This window comes from Macaca mulatta, chromosome 3 (assembly GCF_049350105.2).
Source record: "Macaca mulatta isolate MMU2019108-1 chromosome 3, T2T-MMU8v2.0, whole genome shotgun sequence".
Lineage (NCBI taxonomy): Eukaryota > Metazoa > Chordata > Mammalia > Primates > Cercopithecidae > Macaca > Macaca mulatta.
The window spans coordinates 32,091,698-32,105,660 of record NC_133408.1 but is presented as its reverse complement, the minus strand read 5'-3'; the positions used below and the strand labels follow the sequence as shown (position 1 = coordinate 32,105,660).

The window sequence follows — 13,963 nt, the reverse complement described above, 5'->3', positions numbered from 1 at the left end:
AGTTATGAATGAGATTAGTGCCTGGTAATAACAGACACTCAAATATTTGCTGAGTAAATGAAGTTTCTTCCTATGATCAAATCCCTCCTATGGCTTCTACTTTCTTATACTGCAGAGTTTCAATTCCTTAACATGGTGTCTGAGACTTCAAGTCTTCATGAATCCTCCTCTTTTCTAGGTTCTTATCACACTCTCCTCTTTGTGATTCCCTAACTTTGAGCCATTCCTGTATGTTTCAAAGCATTTACATGTGCTATTTCCTCTTGTTCTCATGCCTTCATTCCTACTCTGTCTTGAAAGTTTGTTCCTCCTCAGTCCTGCTCCTCAATGAAATCTTCCTCGGTGGTATCCAGACAGATTGAGTTGGTTCCATTACAGAATTTCAATGAAACTAGTAAAGTGTATTCTGCTTACAAGTACATTATAAATGGTTGTTTACATGTTTGTCTTTCTTGTTAAATGATGTCTTTTGAGGGAAGAGTTCTCAGCTTGATTGTCTATGTCAAAGTATGGATCATGCAGAACAAATAAAAGCAATGGGGGTAGGCAAACCTAGATGAGACTTCGGGCTTCCCTTTAAAATAGTAGTATTTCTGAAATGTTTTCCTTCAATCATTTAGCTTAAGCCATTTACCTAACTTGGGTTTTAAAATCAGTCTCTCTTATTCAAAGAAGTCACAATTATACAGTAGCATCAAAATAAGTGAATACACTAAGATAGTAACATAGGTATGAAATTAACCATTCAAAGACAAAATATAGAACTATATTTAGTTCAGAAGTTAGAATTTCAGATCTGCAGGTTTGTGCCTGGTCTACAAGGAAAAAACTAATTAAAAAGTCACCTAGTTCCCAGGTATTCTTATTTATTCCATGCCATCCTGCTGTATTTGTGTTTGCTTCTTTAATTCTTAAGTGTAAAAGTGAGGATAATTGGAGAGAAACTAAGATGAGTGATATATTATTACCAAAGATTTAAAATTTAGAATTGCACAAAAACCCATGGAATTCCAAAACCATTCCCAAAGAGGAACGTGTTGCCAGGCTCATGAAAAAGGATTTTTCAATTTGAATTCAGTATCTAATATCTCTTTGTTGTAAAGATTGTGAATCAATGTACTCTGTATATTAAGCTTTAAAGGCATAACTAAATCTAATATAAAATTTAGCCTCATTAAATTCTTTACTTTTAAAGAGTAGAATTTTCTTTTACTCTTATGAACACAGGGAAAAAAGAATAAAACAAAAGTTACCATTTTAAAAAACACCTCCACAATTTGGAATTTGGTTGTTCTCAAAGGATAAAACTTCTGCCAAATGGATGACAAGCTGTTATCAAGGCATAATAGGAGGCTTCTGTGGGAGTAGGCGATGGATTAATGCACAGAAGTTGCATCACATTTTGAGCTCAGATACTCTGAAACAGAAAGAATCTAAATTTCAAAGCTTGCACTAATCTTTCTTAATAACTCTAGTGCTTATTCATAGATGTCTAATATAAATGTGTATTAACTCTAGAAATAAAAACATTAACTTTCTAAAGAAATATTATTTTCAATATCTTCTTACCTCATCACTTTCTTGAAAATCTAAAATGACTCAATATGTCGGAGAATGCTAGTGAAAAATAAAGCCATCCTTTTTTTTTTTTTTTTTTTGAGACAGGGTATCACTATGTCACCCTGGCTGGAATGCAATGGTGCGATCATAGCTCACTGTAACCTCAAACTCCTGGGCTCAAGCAATCCTGTTGCCTCAGCCCTCTGAGTAGCTAGGACTACAGGCATGCACCACCACATTCGGCTAATTTTTTAATTTTTGTGTAGAAACAGGGTCCTGCTGTGTCGTCCAGGTCGGTCTTGAACTCCTGGCCTCAACCAATCTTCCTGCCTCGGTTTCCCAAAGTGTTGGGATAATAGGCATGAGCCACTTTGTTCAGCCAAATCCATACTTATAGGTTAATAAACTATGGATTCACAAATATTAAGATAGAAGGAAAACTAGTAATCAAGCTGTATTGAGTATACTGTGCCCAAAGATTATAGGTTCTTTAGCATACTTTTATTATTGACTACTTACAGCATCTACTAAGTATGTTTTATTATTCTCATTTTTAAATTAGATACTGAAAGGTCAAGAGATTATGATTTATTGAGGATTATATAGCTGGTTTATTATGCAGACAGAACTCAAAACCGGGATTTTGTGGATTTTCTTAAGGCCCTGCTTATCCAAAAGTGCCATTTTTAATTTTTTCCTAGTGTTACAAAATTTTTCCCACATATAAACAACATAGGAGCAGTTAACTCGAACAGACAGTTCTCACAATATAGGAGACATAAATCACTTCCTGGGATAAGATATTATAAACTTATCTTAACATCAACATTTTTTGGAAAGACGCCAACATCATTGTACAAGGGAGTTCCCTGAAATGAGCCAAACAAAGCCCTTGAAAATAGAATCCTATGAACCATTCATTTCATATCCTCTGGGGAAGTAAAGAATCCTCATCCCACATGGTCATGCACCCTGCTGGCCATCCCATCTTTGGGAAGGGTCAGACTGCATTCCTGGGATGTTTGAGGTCATCATGAGAAGTTGGTTTTTGTTCCCATCCACACCCATTATGAAGGAAAATAGTGCTCAAATTCAGTTCAAACAGTGTTCAAAAACTAACCCTTTACAACACAAAGCCCCATCTATTCCTGAACTTCAAAGTAATCTTCCAGGTAATTTTATAGCAATAGCTTGATTCCTAAAGAGTGTAAGAAACTCACTTTATTTTTAATATTGAGGAATTATCATCTGCTGCCCTCAATAACAAGGTAAAATAAGCTAAGAAATTAGGAGTAAGGCATTTTCCCTCTAATCTGAGAGAGAAGATATGCCATGGATACAAAAGATTATCACTGCAAGGAGCACATACTTACGTAACTCAAGTTGACTCACAATATGTCATTTTGCTTTGTTGGGATTAGTGTATAGAAAGTTAAGAGACACTATTCCATGTACTTTGTTAATCAGGGATAGAAAGTGAAATATCACATTCTACCTGTTTATCTCATTAAACATATCATTCCTACTTCATATTCAAAGGGACATGGTAAGAGAACTAAACCATGGTCAACATTTGCAGTAGGAGGAATAGGTACTTTTAGCTTTTGGACTCTCGAAACGTATAACATTTAAATGAATCTTAAGATCTCATTTAACTGATGCTCACCATCAAGTAACATAGAAGTTACTAGAAGAAAAGCTTCCAGAAATGCCTGGAAGAGACATTAACCTCTAATTCAGCAGTAGTTTTTGCTCCAATAAAACAATAATCTTCATTTTTTCTTTTTGTTTTTTGTTTGTTTGAGACAGAGTCTTGCTCTGTCACCCAGGCTGGAGTTCAGTGGTGTGATCTCAGCTCACTGCAACGTCTGCCTCTAGGGTTCAAGCAATTCTCCTGCCTCAGCCTCCTGAGTAGCTGGAACTACAGGAGTGTGTCACCACGCCCGGCTAATTTTTGTGTTTTTAGTAGAGACAGGGTTTCACCATGTTGGCCGGGTTAGCCTTGAACTCCTGACCTTAGGTGATCCACCTGCCTCAGCCTTTCAAAGTGCTGGGATTATAGGTTTGAGCCACCGCACCCAGCCTCATCTTCATCTTAGGGTCCAAGAGTTCAAACAAGTCTGCAATGCAAACAACTGACAAAGGTGAACTTTCCAGAGAAGCGGCATTTCTTTCTTTCTTTCTTTCTTTCTTTCTTTCTTTCTTTCTTTCTTTCTTTCTTTCTTTCTTTCTTTCTTTCTTTCTTTTCTTTCTTTCTTTCTTTCTCTTTTCTTTCTTTCTTTCTCTTTTCTTTCTTTCTTTCTTTCCTTCCTTCCTTACTCCCTTCCTTCCTTCCCTCCTTCCTTCCTTCCTTTCTTTCTCTTTTTCTTTCTTTCTTTCTCTTTCTCTCTCCTTCTTTCTTTCTTTCTTTCTCTCTCTCCTTCCTTCCTTCCTTCCTCCCTTCCTTCCTTCCCTCCTTCCCTCCTTCCTTCCTTCCTTCCTCTCTCTCTCTTTCTTTCTTTCTTTCTTTCTTTCTTTCTTTTTTTTTGATGGAGTCTCGCTCTGTTGCCCAGGCTGGAGTGCAGTGGCATAATCTCGGCTCACTGCAACCTCAACCTCCCGGGTTCAAGCTATTCTCCTGCCTCAGCTTCCCAAGTAACTGGGACCATAGGCACACACCACCACACTTGGCTAATTTTTGTATTTTTAGTAGAGATGGGGTTTCACCATGTTGGCCAGGATGGTCTCGATCTCTTGACCTCATGATCCGCCCACCTCAGCCTCCCAAAGTGCTGGGATTACAGGCTTTCACAACATGCTTCCCGACATGCATGATCTGCTCAGGGGAGGTCAGAGAATCCTTTCTATACTTGTCCTTTCTCAAATTCCTTAAATTAAAAAAAATCAAGATGCCAAAGTATCGTGTTTTAGGGTGTATTGTGTTCTAAATCCCATCATCTGTTTGATCACCTTTTAAGGGAACACTTCACCAACAGCAATTCTCTGAATTAAAACAAGTCAGAAAATTATTTTTATATCACAGTGAATTTAGGAAAACAGGTATTCCTCGTCCCTTGTGTCTCAATTTTATTCATATTAATAGATATCCTTCAAATAAAAATTATGAATAAACATTTAATATGCTAGTTTTCTAAGCCTCTAAGACTTCAGTTTGACCTACTTAGGGTCAGTGCAAGTCCAGGTGGCCATGTGGAGGCACTGTCAGGCCACAGCCCACTGGCCGTCCATCAGAAGTGTACTGGGAGGGAGGTTGTCTTTCAGTGATCAAGCATGTCTGGTTACTGAGAGCAGAAATTAGTCATCTTCTGAATCAAAGTAACTTAAGTTGGATATAGGAAGTAATTTTCACATTAATATATAATAGGTTATCTAGAGGAGGCTATTTTTAATAGAAATTTCAGCTCCCTGATCATACAGCACTCATTATAGACTCTGCAGGGTGATTGTCATTAAAGCAGATATGTCCTTGACTTTGTCATAGGGTCTTGAAGTTCATTTCTGTCTTTTGCTATAGGTCCTGGAGCCTCTGTGCTTTGTACAAGAGAGAGGGCTTTATATAAATTGAACAAATCCAGAGATGTCTGGTGCATATTCTAGATGGTTATATAGTCAACTTGACCTTAACAAGGGCTATATCCCAGTGCTTCAGAAAAAGAATGTGATCACACAATGGAAATTCAGACAGCCCCATATCTGGTGAGTAATCCTAGCTCATTACGTAGCACTCCCGTCTCTACTTTTTCCCTTTTTAGTTTTTACTTCTTATGGTAATGTCCAGGAGTGGTAAAAAATTGTTGATGTTTGTGAGATATGGCCCTCAATAGAAAGTTCAAACTTGAATACAATGTAGAATAAATGATGACTACGTAAGAGTCAAAATCATCTTAACCGCTAAGACTCTACATGACAGTCATTCACAGTATAAAATAGATACAATCTTTGTCTTAGTCCATTCAGGCTGCTGGCTATAACAAAATGCCATAGACAAAGTAGCTTATAAACAATAGAAATTCATTTCTCATGGTTCTGGAGTCCAGGAAGTCCAAGGTTGAGGCTCTGGCAGGTTTGGTGTCTGGTGAGGGTCCCCTTTCTTATTTGTAGATGGCGTCTTCTTACTGTGTCTCACGTGGTGGCAAGGGTTAAAAGAACTCCCTGGGTCCTATTGTATAAGGTCATTAATCCCATTCACAAGGGCTCCATAACCATGACCTAATCACCTCCCAAAAGGCCCACCCCCTAATACCATCACCTGGGGGTCAGGACTTCAACATATGAATTATGGAGAGACAGATATTCAGACCATAGCAATCTTTTTATCTCATTGCATGCCTGTCTGAGACCAAAATGAAGTGTTTTCAAAGATTATCTTCTCTGTTGTTTATATTCTGCTTCTTCCAGGTGACCTTTCCCTCATTCTAACACCTTGTTTCTACGTCCTGATCTGATGTTCTCAAAATTATTACCTTCCTTCTGGCTACCTATACCAATTTAGGTCATAAAGCATTTGTTGCTACTAAGTTTTTTCTTGCGCATCTTATCTGCCAGTCTCCCAATATGAATGCCTACCTGCCTGCCTTCCTTGCCACAGTTGTCTGTGGCCTTCCAAGATGACATTGAATTGATTTAATGAGTTCACGAGAATATAGACTAGGATTTTTGAGACCTCCATTTCCATTCTACTCACCAATAGTGTGCCACTGGACAGGTTACTTAAAAACCCTTGAACTCATTTAGTTCGGTCATGGAATAGAGAAAAGCATCTTCACAGATGGTTAGGAGGGGCAGGTGTAAAAAGGTTCTGTCTGCTCACAAACGAGAAGTTTTGATTGAAGACAACAGCAGAACTCTATTACTCTAACAGTAACAGTGAAAATGACACCCTTCCTATTTACTCTGGAGAAAAGTTATGGGCAGGATGGGGCGGTACCAATTGTTCACTAAAATCCGAGAGAAAGCGTTCTTCAGGAAAAGGGGACTTGATTATCTTTTCCAATTAAACAGAGGATTCATCCATCAATGTTTTGTACCTTCCCATGTATCCCAGCTAGCAAACTTCTTTTTTGGTATAAATGTATTAGGAAAGAGAATTGCCAATTTGCAAAAGGAAACGGTAGTTCTTAAAGAGATATTGCCTATGCTTGGGCATAAATAATGAACCATTCTCCTGAATCAGTCACATGCACACAGTACTAATCAAACCCCAGCCAAATTACTATGATTTTACTTTCTCCAAATTCCATTTTGGGTAGGTAGTTAATTTATATCTATCTCATGAACCTCAAATGTAGTCTTCCTATATATTTTAAGTAAATAAAGACTTTATTCACCTCCCCTCTCTTCTTTCCACAACCTCCCTTTTTATTCCTCCCATTTTCATTAATATGTCTTTCCTTCCAAAAGGGTTTGATGTTTTCATATGTTCATTAGTATCTTGTCCAGAAAAAAGAACAGGGCATGGAGGAAGAGTCTTTATTTGTGAGCTTGCTGTTCTCTCTTGAATAAGCAAAGCTCTTTCTACTGATATCTTTGGGAAGAAAAATATTCTAAGTGTAAAGGAGAATCTGAGCACAGTTATGTTCTTTGGTTGGTAGATCTCATTTGCAAGAGGTTTTTACTGGACTCAGATTAGAGCCTTCAGATGGAATAATTCAAGGGTAGAATTTCAGAGCAGATACTGCCCCCAATTTTATGCAACTGCAGGTGTCATTTTGGAGATTCCTATCTTTTGTGGCCCAGAAACCCAAAGTTTATTGACTCAGTCAATGATAGGTGCATTGGAAGTTTTCAGATGTCCTTCAGGGGAACTGTGCCCCAAAATAGAGAGGTTTATAAATTTAAAACAATATCAGATAAACTAGGTTCCAAATGTTATTTTTAAAATGCCAGTAGTCCTGTGATAATCTATTCCGGTATGTTTCTCATGTCAATTGCTTTTTATTTCAGACAAAATCCAAGTTTTTTTATTTGTTTTTATATGCCAATATGTAAGAAAATATGATAACAATAGCTCACACTTTTTGAATGCCCACTGTGTGTCAGATGCTAAATGCTTGCCTCTTTTTACTTTTATATCAACTTGACAATTTTATAGATGGGAAATCTAAAGATCAAAGAGGTTAAATAACTTGTCTAAGATCTCATACGTCATAAAAAATGGAAGTGAAATTTGAACCCATGTCTGAATCCAAATTCCTTGTTTCTTCCTCTATACTAGACTGTTTCCATATTGTGTTTCTTATTATGTGATGAAAGCCAATGTGTAAAACACCAGTGTCAATAGTTTTCCAAATCCATCACCTATTTTAGCAAACAATTATTTGTCAGAGTCAGCTAGTGTATTAGTCTGTTCTCATGCTCCTAATAAAAACATACCTGAGACTGGGTAATTTATAAAGAAAAGAGGTTTAATTGATCCACAATTTCACATGGCAGGGGAGGCCTCAGGAAACTTACAATCATGACAGAAGGAGAAGCAAACACATCCTTCTTCACATGGTGGCAGGAGAGAGAATGAGAGCCAAATGAAGGGGGAAGTCCCTTAGAACCATCAGGTCTCGTGAGAACTCACTCACTATCACGAGAGCAGTATGAGGGAAACGGCCCCAATGATTCAGTTATCTCCCCCTGGTCTCTGCCTTGACACATGGGGATTATTACAATTCAAGATGAGATTCTAGGTGAGGACACAGCCTAACCATATCAGCTAGCTTCACATACCCTTTGTGTGTGTGTATATATATATATGGTCAAATGGAAGGTGTTTCACCCACTCACATGTTATCCCATTCCCCACTCTCACTGTCCACTGATGGGTGAAGCAAATCCTGATGTTGGTTAAAAAGGCCAAAAACTTAGGCACGACTTTCTATAATTAACTCTCATTTATTCATTCTGTGACATTTCCTTGAGCCACAAGACAGTTCTCCCCTTTCTGAAGGAGTAAACCTTTTCAGTTTACTATTAATTTAATATTTTTAAAAATATTTGCATGCCACATGCTTGATATCTATCCATGCATAAACCATTAGATATTTTTTTAAAGATGTTGGCATCTTCTTCTTTCTATTCCATTAGTGGCATTGATAAATAATGTTTGCTATTGACAGAGTCAAAGGAAATATTTCAGGAAAGAGCAACACTTACAAACACAATCGTCTACCTAGAATGGTCATGATAACTACAGGAAGTGTAATATTGCATTTTTCCAAACTAAAATATCCAGAGAGTTTTTCTACCTTTCTTACTTCATTTCCCACCTCATCATAAATTTTCAACTAATATTGGGGAAATTAGTCCCAAATCCCAAATTGGTATTCGAGATTATCATCAAAATAGTAAGATAATAGGGAAATCACATCAGTTTCCAGACAGCCAGAAGATTTTTTAACCACTCATTTACTGAATATTTAACATGCCAAGCTCAGTGACAGAATTGGAGCTGCAGATATATATGATTAAAGAAGAACAAAAAATTAACATATTTTGAAAGATTTGGGAAATGATAAATAATTGATGATACATAACTGAACAGTATGCAGACATTAAAACTGATGGTTTCAAAGACATGAAATAACGAAAGGAAGCAGAAGGCACTTATACGTATAGTAGGATTACTGAATTATCAAACAAAAGGAGAAAAACAACTAGATCCTAGAAAAATTTGCAATGAGTAAAGCCAAAATTATACTAATTTTTAAATAAGTAATAGAATTATAGGTGATTTTGTTTCTCTTCCTTACGTGTATCAGCTTTCTAAAAACATTCCAAAGAGGATGGCTGATCTTCTGGAGGAATGGACAGAATGCTAGACAAGAGGATGAGATAAATACCCTAACCTTGCCCAAGGAAGTTAGCAAGACATCACAACACAGTTGAGCTAAAATTTAAGAATAGGTTTGTCAGGCAATTTGTGGCAAGGAGGACATCCCAGACATAGAAAAATAAAAGTACCTGGTAATTTCCATAGTGATGGCAGTGTGTTCTGTACTTGGCCTAAGCGTATCCTGACTGAAATATCGGAAGCATTATTAGCTCATAATCACAGCAAGTTTCTTCACAAGAGGACCTTAAATAAGCAAATAGGAATTTATGTGAGAGCAAAAAGAACTGCTTGAGATAGTACAACAATACGTGAAATTGATTTCAAGTAATTTTGACAATACCATTATTCTTCAATGCTATAATCGCCTATTGCCCACCCAGTGGAACATTCTTGGGTTATTTGTCCATCCTATGCAACTTGCAGTGACTGTAATGAAAGATGGCTACAGGGTGAGGATGAAGAGAGATGTCAGGCTCGTGGTATTCTGCCCTTCAGCCAATTAATGCTAGCAGAGGCTCTTTAATGAGAAGGGGAGACAGACTCAGGTTTATTTCTATAAGAAATAATGTAGCTGGGTGTAGTGGCTCACCCCTGTAATTCCAACACTTTGGGAGGCTGAGGTGGGTAAATCACTTCAGTCCAGGAGTTCAACACCAGCCTGACCAATATGGCAAGACCCCGTCTCTACAAAAAATACAACAGATTAGCTGGACATGGTGATGTGTGTCTGTTGCCCTAGCTACTCAGTAAGTTGAGGTGGGAAGATCACCTGAGCCCAGGAGGTCGAGGCTTCAGTGAGCCAAGATTGCACCACTGCATTCCAGCCTGGGCAATAGAGTGAGAGTCTGACACACACATGCACACACGCGCGCACACACACACACACATATGCACATATGGACAGAAGGAAGGAAGGAAGGAAGGAAGGAAGGAAGGAAGGAAGGAAGGAAGGAAGGAAGGAAGGAAGGAAGGAAGGGAGGAAGGAAGGAAGGAAAGAAGGAAAGAAGGAAGGAAAGAAGGGATTCTTGTAGCTTCATGAAGGATCATCTGGAAGCGGAGAGAAGCTGGGGGTAGGAAGGACAGAAGGATGGCTGTTAGAAAGGCTTGGGGCAATAAGAGAAAAAGAAGAGGCAATAATTAATTGTTAGAAGTTGCCAAGATAAAGTCTCCTTTGCTAAATTACTAACTCTATGACCTTGGGTAAGCCTCTTTGCCTCAATTTCTTTACCCGTAAATTGAGTCATAGACCTTCTTCAAAATACCATTGTGAGAATTAACGTAGGAGAAAGCATTTTATAAGGTTTTCAACCCTACAAAATCCCAAAGCTTTATCAGCTCTACTTCATTAGCATTAGTAGCAGTAATAATATTAGTATTCCTATTGCAACATCCTCACAAGGCACACATTTTGAAAACATAGCTAAAGGCAGACAAGAAAAGTAAGAATTTCTGCTTATAGTAAGAACATTTCTAAGAATATGGTGTAGCAGTTATATGGATGTATTTCATAATGCAAGATTTCAGTACTTCTTAAAATAAGATATGAAGATTACAGCTTTCATTTGAAAATAAGCAGTAAAAATGAATCATTGGCTTCTATCACCTACTCTTATGGTATTGGGAAATCACCAAATAAAATGTTTATTTTCAAAAGTGTATGTTTTATCTGGCTAACAGTAGTGTTACTACAGCTTGAATGGGTGGAATATTTCTCAAGGATTTTTTTTAGTTGGAATTTCTTCTTCATGATCCTTTGAATAAAGGAGAGGAATCTTTTGTTGTTGTTTTCATGAGGATTTTTTGCAAAACTTTCATTTATCAATAATATTTAGATCCAATTTAAAGAAAAAATGCTTAGACTAAAATCCCTTAAGTATAATATTAAGTACAAATAAAACCAAGAATATTTTAAATGTGTAACATAACTGCATCCATTAAACCAAGTAAAATTCCAAGAATAATCAAGCAAAAAAAAATGAAATATTCAAATTAATAATTCAATGTGATCAATGATACTGAGTTGATGACAGACAGATATAGTCTTAGATCTGGTTTTATGTTTGATCTGTTTATGTATATTTACACGAATCCTACTAATGTAAGAAGTGCGTCTTAAATTCATATACTATATAAAGCAGAATTGTTAAGACAGTTAGCTCAGAATAATCACAATTTACCCAACGAGCAGTCTTCAAGTGCCAATGTAAGACATGAAAAACGAAAAAGACTATTTGTTTGCTTAACGTTTCAGTTAGCATTGTGGCTTTGTTGAAATCAACATTAAATAAATTTTATTTTATTGATTGCTAAAACTGAAAGAATCAAATTTCTTTATTGCATATTTAGAGCTCACTTACCTCGGCTGAATTATTATTGCAGGCCAGTGTTAGAAACCTCTCCATAAAGCAGCATTTGCCACATGAATGTGGTCCAGATGCACTGATTGACTCAAGACTTAGCTATTTCAACTACTCAGAAACCTTTATTGTGCAGTCACTTGGCATCCACTTTGCACAAACACTGTCAGCGCCCAGCATAGACTCGGGCGTTGATGTGACTGAGTGATCCATTATAAGACTGGCATCTAAATGATGCAGAATTCGTAGAAAGCTATTTTGGACACTCAAGATGCTATCTACAGACCTCAATCTGAGATCTTGTCATCATCTGAAGTAAATTCTAATTTGTGTTTATTTATGAGAAAAGCATTCCAAATTACAGTTCCTTTTAAAGGAACTATAAGATCTATAAGACATTATAAGATTTTTGTAAGATCTTTATAAGATCTTATAGAAATTTTTAACTATAAGATCAAAATTACAGCTGAGACAACAGAAAAACAAGATGATTGAGATTTATTGCCTTAGAAAAAGGAACACAGTTAATTAACCTAGACTTAACCAGAGTAAAAGGTCTGATGAACAGACAATATGCCATTTAGAGAATATACAGAAAAGTGGCTTGTTGGTCAGCCTCTAACACAACAACCCTTGTGAACTAAGCAGGAAAGAAGCTGACATGAGGTTAATGTACAGGTTTAGAAAGTATGCACACATATATTTTGTTAACCGTACTCATTTGTTCAGAGCCAAACAGGCTGTTGGGGGAAAGCTACAAAAGAAGGGAAACACAAAAGCATTCATCTTCACCAGAAAATAAGTCAGTCCCTGAGAATCATTTCGCAATTTACACAGAACAATGCAGGCATATAGATACATGTTCCCTTCAACGTAGGGTCTTCACAAAAGCTATGTGTTTATTATGACGGTAGCCATGCCACATTAATCACGCTTTGTTTACTAGCTAAATCCTGATGGCCTTTGAGAAGTGGCTCAGGAAGAGAAGGCCCTTCTTAGGGCATCTCTAGTCAAGTGATTATACTGATTATACTGATTGGGAAAACGGCATGAGCCATCAAATAAACCTTTGGTATCGTATGTTTGTTTTTTAATTGCTCGTTGCCAATACAAGATTATTATTTTGAAACTGTACATTTTTCCCTATGATTATGATTATGTCTCTCTGTTAAGGACTAAGATACTAGTCTTCTGTAAATTTGTTATTTCTAAGACATCGTGTCTTAGGCTTGCTTAATTCAATATAAAAAACATCAACTCTTATGTCTGAGGTGATTGTTTTCCCAGTCTGTCTTTTAACTTTACTTGTAGTTTTTTGAGTGATTTTTGGTAGTAATAACTTTTTGTTTTGTGTTAGAAAGTTATCTGAATCCAGATACCTAAACATACACACACACACACACACAAAAACACACACACACACACACAAAAACACACACACACACACAGAGAGAGAGAGAAGGTTTTTATAACTATCCTAAAGCATTTTTTTAAACTTTGTATTCTAAAGCGTTTTTTGTTTTTTTTTTAACTTTAACTTTCCAATTCATCTGAATTTTCAGTTGAGAGAGGTGCACATCCACACTCTTTTAACATCTCTCTTTCTACTTTGGAACACCTTGACCTCCAAGTCCACTATCAAATGCATTATTTCCACAAGAGCTCGCAGTTTCCTGGGTTATTTCAGCTGATAATGATGTCAACTTTTTGAGCTTTCATTTTTTTAACAGGATATTAGAAGACCAAAATCCTTTCAGACCTACAAGACCGGACATCTAACAAGGAACGTATTTAGATTACAAAAGATAATTAAATATCTCCATATTTTTGGAGTGGAGCGTCTACCTAGAAATCCTAAAATCTTACTGGCTAGATCTCAGGCAACTTGTAAACAAACTATATTTTTTCTCACTTGGACTTTCTGAAAATACGTATTTCAAAATCTCCTACATGTAAAATGTTAGTATATTTGGAGCATACTCACAATCTTAACTGATTTAGATAATGTCACACATTAGATAATTGTAAATGTCAAAGGCCCTATAGGTGACCCACCCAAGTAGAAAGTGGGACAACTTGTTTTGCTTGTTTTAACGCATTCTTGAAATCCACCACTTTAGGTAAGATCTGTAGATAACCTATTGGCTGGAAGTACTGGGTTATTTCTAGTTTCCTCACTCTGTGTGTGTGTGTGTGTGTGTGTGTGTGTGTGTGTGTGTGTGTG

The 13,963-nt window shown here is 36.8% G+C and overlaps 1 long non-coding RNA gene across 1 annotated transcript in view; it reads right to left on the bottom strand.

Moving 5' to 3' along the window:
- Positions 1-11,839, bottom strand: part of LOC106997315 (uncharacterized) — a 38,241-nt gene extending 26,402 nt beyond the window's left edge. The window contains exons 1-2 of the long non-coding RNA XR_013415865.1: positions 11,740-11,839; positions 9,511-9,625 (exon numbers count right to left, since the gene is read on the bottom strand). This is a non-coding gene — a long non-coding RNA (uncharacterized LOC106997315). The remainder of the gene's footprint in view (positions 1-9,510; positions 9,626-11,739) is intronic.
- Between the last annotated feature and the right edge of the window lie 2,124 nt (positions 11,840-13,963).